Source organism: Arvicanthis niloticus, chromosome 8 (assembly GCF_011762505.2).
Source record: "Arvicanthis niloticus isolate mArvNil1 chromosome 8, mArvNil1.pat.X, whole genome shotgun sequence".
NCBI classification, from domain to species: domain Eukaryota; kingdom Metazoa; phylum Chordata; class Mammalia; order Rodentia; family Muridae; genus Arvicanthis; species Arvicanthis niloticus.
The window spans coordinates 3,922,501-3,928,103 of record NC_047665.1 but is presented as its reverse complement, the minus strand read 5'-3'; the positions used below and the strand labels follow the sequence as shown (position 1 = coordinate 3,928,103).

Below are 5,603 nucleotides of genomic sequence, written 5' to 3'. Positions count from 1 at the left end.
ATCATCATCATCATCATCATCATCATCATCATCATCATCATCATCATTGTTTTAATTTTATTGTTAGGATGAAGGATTGGGGGGGAGTCAGCTTTCTTATTTTTTCTTGTCTCATACATTACATCCCAACCCTGGTTTTCCCTCCCTCCCTCCCTCCGAGGTCCCCTTTCCTTCCCCTTCCCCCTCATACCCACTCCTCCTCCCTTTCCCTTTAAGTTTCCCTTTAGATCTACCCTGGGTCTCTGGGCTCTGCAGCCTCTGGTTCCTGGTCCTCCAGGCAATGTCAGGTGTGGGTTCCCTCTCATGGCCTAGGCCTCAAGTTGGACCAGTCATTAGTTGGCCATTCCCACAAGTTCTGTTCCACCATTACCCCAACACATCTTGCAGGCAGAACAGATTGTATGTTAAAGGTTTTGTGTCTGGGTTGATGTCTAAGTCCCACTGCTGGGAGCCTTGCCTGGTTATAAGGCCAGTTCAGGTTCAATCTCTCCCATTACTAGGAATCTTCCCTAGGGTCACTCTCATAGATTCCAGAAAGTTCCCACTGCACTAGGGCTCTATATTGCCCTGCAAGCATGACGGAACTCCAGTTATCTCTCCACTACTCTTTCCCGCCATCTCCCTGCCTGATCCTTCCTGTTTCCATCCCTACTCATGCCCAGTCTACCTGCAAAATCTACTGTTTTCCCTTACCCACGGGTTACACCTTGAGCCCTCTTTGTTACTCAGCGTCTCTAGGTCTGTGGATGGTAGCATGATTTTCCTTTACTTAACAGATAATGTCCGTACATACTAAGTTTGTCTCTCTGGGTCTGGGTCACCTCATCATCTATTGCCTGCAAATTTCATGATGTCAGTATTTTTAACCTTGAGATAATACTCCATTATGTAGACGTCCCACAATTCCTTTACCTATTCTTTGGTTGAGGGACATCTGGGTGGTTTCTAGTTTCTGACTATTATGAACAAAGTTGTTATGAACATAGCTGAGCAAGTGTCCTTATGTTAGGATAGAGTGTCCTTTGGGTATATGCTCAAGAGTGGTATAGCTGGGTTTTGGGGTAGATAGATACCCAGTTTTCTGAGGAGCAGAAATTGATTTCCATAGTGGTTGTACAAGTTTTGCACTCCTACCAGCAATGGAGGAATGTTCCCCTTGCTCCACATCCTTGTCAGCATAAGCTCAGAAACACAAGTAACCACTAAGGGTGGTTAGTTTCTCTCAGTAATATCTGTGGATGTCCTTCTACCTGTCCAGTATCACAGACAAAAGGTTTAATCAACAGAAAATTCTTTCTTTCTTTCTTTCTTTCTTTCTTTCTTTCTTTCTTTCTTTCCTTCTTTCTTTCTCAGACAAAGTATCTCTATTATGTAGCTCTGGCTGTCCTGTAATTCACTATGTAAACCAGGCTGGACTTGAACTCATTCTGCCTGCCTCTACCATCTCCTGAGTGCTGGGACTAAAGGTGAGAACCATCATGCCCAGCCAGAAAAGCTATTTTCAAACAGTCTCACAGAAAAATGGTTCAAATTGGTGGACTCTTTGGTGAGCAAGAAGTAGAGGGCTAACACTGAAGATGAGGAGCAGCAAGCGATGTAGCAAAAGAATCATGTCTAAGAAAGGGTCACACCTCACAGACATAGTGCTTGATCCAGGATGAAATATACAGTAAGAGTTACTTGTGGAACGCTGCCCTCTCCGGCATTCAGAAACCAATATCCAAGATCTTACAAACTTCAGGCACCTTACTAAGGGCACTTCCCGATAGCAGGAGATCACAAGGTGTCCACAGTGGAGGGGCTGGAGAAAGATACTACTGTTTTATCTTTGGTCACAGGTGCCTTCCATGTAATTGTGTATATTTACCTGTGGGCAGATTTCAGATCCCTTCAGTTTGCTTAAAGAGACTCTGTCCAAGCTATGCATGATATATACTAACACGATAGAGTCTTTGATGCATTTTATAAACTGTAAAACAGTCTTTGGGAAATGTCATGTCAAAAAGAAAGAAAGGAAGGAAGAAGGAAAGAAAGAAAGAAAGAAAGGAAATCTAGTTCGAAAGGAGAACTCAGGCTCCTGGAATAAGGGTTGGAAACCCTTCTCCATTTTCAGCAGCCCTCTGGCTTTTCCCCCTGAATTTTACGCAGGGTTTAGAGGTAGCCCTCCGAAATATTAGCTGAGAGCTTCCTCGGAAAGCAAATCTTTCCCACATCCTTTCCTGCAGTTCCTCTTTAAGAGGTGTCAGCATGGTTGAAAGAATGAAGTGGCCTCACATTGTCTGGCCCCGCCATTATGAGCTCATCATTACCATAACAAAGGTGCCACTCGACTTCCCTCCGATTAATGCAGCTCGAGGGCTCTTGTCGCCTTTAATAAAACATTGTTGAAATCATTTATTTAGAGCCCCTGGTTACTAGTGGGAGAATGACCATCTTTGTGCCAAAATATAGTGTATACAGTCCACTATTTTGTAGTAGATCATTGTGTTATTTACGAAATTGATTAAACGGATGCCTCAGGGGGTATTGATGCTAACAGCACATTACTTATGTCATTGGGATAGTCAAGGGTGAACTTTGTCAACTCCCTTCCAGAAGCAATCTCTCAAACAGAATACACTGATGCCCAACTCCATCACTGGCACGCATGGAGCCCCACTGGAAACTCGACCCAGGCCACACTGCTTGTGTAACCTGATGCTCTCCCACCATCCTCCCTGGAGTAGCTGGGAGAGAGCCAGGTCAACTGACAACATTTCCCATGTTTCTTGGTGCGTGGGGTCAAAGAACAATGCCAGCCTGCATGCTCTTCCCTTTTGTGCTTAGGGAAAGGATACACGGACTGTATATTTCGGAAGCATTCACAGTGCAGTCTTAGCGCTGATACAGAGAAGCCCAGGTTGGAAAGCTGAGGATTTGTTGGATGTTTCTAGAAGTTCTCAGGGCCCACTAAGGTCTCCTGATTTTGGATCCCGTGTGATGTTTCTGGGATGAGGTAGAGGCACGAGCTTGGGGTAAACAAAGGACACACCACTCTAGATCCTCTGGTCTCTCTTGCTTTCAACAACCGTCAATATTCTCCAGAGTAGAGAGGACCGTTGCTCTGTCTTCATGTGGACTCCACTGGACGCCTATGATCCCCTCCAGACATGTTAGAGTGCAGTGGACCCTTCACTATGTGGCACTTGGAGCCAGGAGCTGCTTCCATCCTTATGGGCCACTGTAAGAGCTCTACTCAAGTCCTCTGAGGAGACAAGCTCACTTCCCTAGGGCCATTTTCCCACTTTACATATGAGGCTTGCGCGTGTACATTGCTATATATTGTTAGAAATCAACAGAGACCTTATGCTGTACCCATTGTGATCATATACAAAAGCCTTGCTGTGTGCTCGGGTGAGCAGTGAAGCCGAACCTCTTTCTATTTACTGTATGGTCACTTCAGTTCAATGAACTGCCCCCCTTGTTCTTGACCATTGTCCCACACTCCCTTAAACATTTGTCACTGAAGTGCCTCCAAAGACAAATGAACCGTCACAGAGAATCACAACCTACTAACTGGGGAGATGGGAACAGCCTGGAGGACAGATTAGACCTGAAATCCAAACCCTGTGTGTCATGGGGTGGGGGTGGGGGAACTTCTTGGAAATTTTCCAGAAAAGCCAAAAACTACCTTTTCCTCTCATTAATGGCACTTCCAGGCATCTCCAGGAGACATCTGAGCCTGCCAAATGTCCAGAATTCCAAAGGCCTCCCCAGAGACGCCGAGATATTGCAGATGTCAACATCTGTAAAAATCTTTTCTGTCCAAGCAGATGGCTGATGGGTGGTATAAATATGACACACTCTTGAAGCCCACTGCCCTGGCAGGATCTCTGCAATCTGCTCTGAAATCCACCAGGGCCTTTTCAGAGGCAGGGGGACACAGGGCTAGAGCATGTGCTTTCTTCAAGGGAGAAGGCATAAAGTCTCCTCTGGCCCAGGGTGAGCTGTGATGATTTATTCTAGGCAGATGCTTCTGACAGGGCTCTGTAAAAATCAAGTTGTGAGTTTATTGTTAACAGTTAGTTGTCAGGCCTTTTCTAGTGCTGCCTTTTACTTATTACTGGGGAAAACTGGACCTTTTACTGTGACAAAGACTTAACTTTTAGTGAAGAATGTGTTAAAATAGCAACAACGAGGATTTGAACATATTTAAGCAAAAAGGCAGGAACACTACTAACCTGTAGTCTCTTCATTAAAAAAAAAAAGCAGTTGACTTCCCTTAATTCTAGAATATTCTTTGTTCTGTTCCAAACAAACAAACAAACAAATAAAAAACTGCTCTAGGCTTTGTCTTAATATTATCTTTACTGAACAATCCATCACTTTTTCCTAGGCTCCACAATGATGACAGCTATGGGGAAAGGAATCTTGGTTTGGGGGGACATGGAGAGGAGCTGGGACACCCTCCCTAATAGCTGGGAAAAGAGAAAGGCTTTAAAATAAAAAAGCCTCAGAAGTGGGGGTAGGAGCAGGTGGGAAAGGGCACAATTTGGCTAATTACCTCAGGCAGTAGAGAAATCTAGTTGTTTTCTCAGCACATGCTAATATCAAATAAAGAGACACCAGATCTTGCTAATCTGTCGACCCCCTCAGACAAAGTTTATTTGTGGTGACTTTTTAAACTCCCGACTTGCCTTCCAATCACCGAGTTTAAAATGAAAAGCTTTAAATAAACACCAGGAATAGAAGATAAATAAACTTTTTCCCCCTTGCAAGTGCCTAGCCTGCCGAGGTTCAGGCTCAAATCCCCAGAGGACAGAGTGCTCTCTTTTGTGTTAATGTTTAAAAGATTTTCCAATGCTGGAGTTTATTCCTACTGCAAACATTTCTATTTACAAGGTCAAGTGTATCAGCACTCGACACAGCTTAAGAGTGTAATTATTTATGTAAGGGCGTTTGAGTGTGCATCAGGAGCTTGGCGGAAGCCCAGCCTTCAACCCACTGTTCAACAGCTCCTCAGGACAATATTACCAGTCCTGGTGATTATTCCCCTCCACGGTGTGTTTACTTTTGCACGCCTCAATGTTTTGTAACAAAATTTTGTATTTTTTTTTCCACCAAAAGTGTGAAAATGGCTTTGAAGTATTGAGTCTCAGAGGCTTCCTAGACCTATTGGTAACAGATGTTATTGGCATGTTTGATTGAATGAGAAGGCAGAGAGGACACTCCTGGGGGTCAGGAGAAAAAGGGAGGGGGTGCGCAGGGTGGGTCTCCCGGGGAGGGGGAGGTTATCCTCACACAAGAGACAGTATTTTGTGAATTTTCCTCACAAATGACAACAGCAGCAGAGGCGAGTTACACATTCTTTTAGCTGCCCCATTTACAGACGTCTAATTGTTCATTAAATTAACGGCAGCATCAGCTCACATTCCGCCTTGTACTGAGTTTCAATCTCACTTGATGCTCTGTGGACTTCCAGTGCCCCCTCCCTCCGCCCCCTCCCACCCCATCACTGGGTTAACTGCTGTGTAACTGTGGAAAGCAACCGCACCGCAGACACTGTTTAAACTCTTTACTGATGTGTGCTTTTTTAATAAAACAACCAAAAATACACAGAGTCA

At 44.5% G+C, this 5,603-nt stretch overlaps 1 protein-coding gene across 1 annotated transcript in view; it reads right to left on the bottom strand.

The window, feature by feature from the left end:
* Positions 1-5,539: 5,539 nt before the first annotated feature.
* The window catches only part of Gas1 (growth arrest specific 1), a 3,108-nt gene continuing 3,044 nt past the window's right edge, over positions 5,540-5,603 (bottom strand). The window contains exon 1 of the mRNA XM_034510632.2: positions 5,540-5,603. This exon is cut by the window's right edge and continues 3,044 nt beyond it. The gene's annotated coding sequence lies outside the window, so the exon portion shown is untranslated.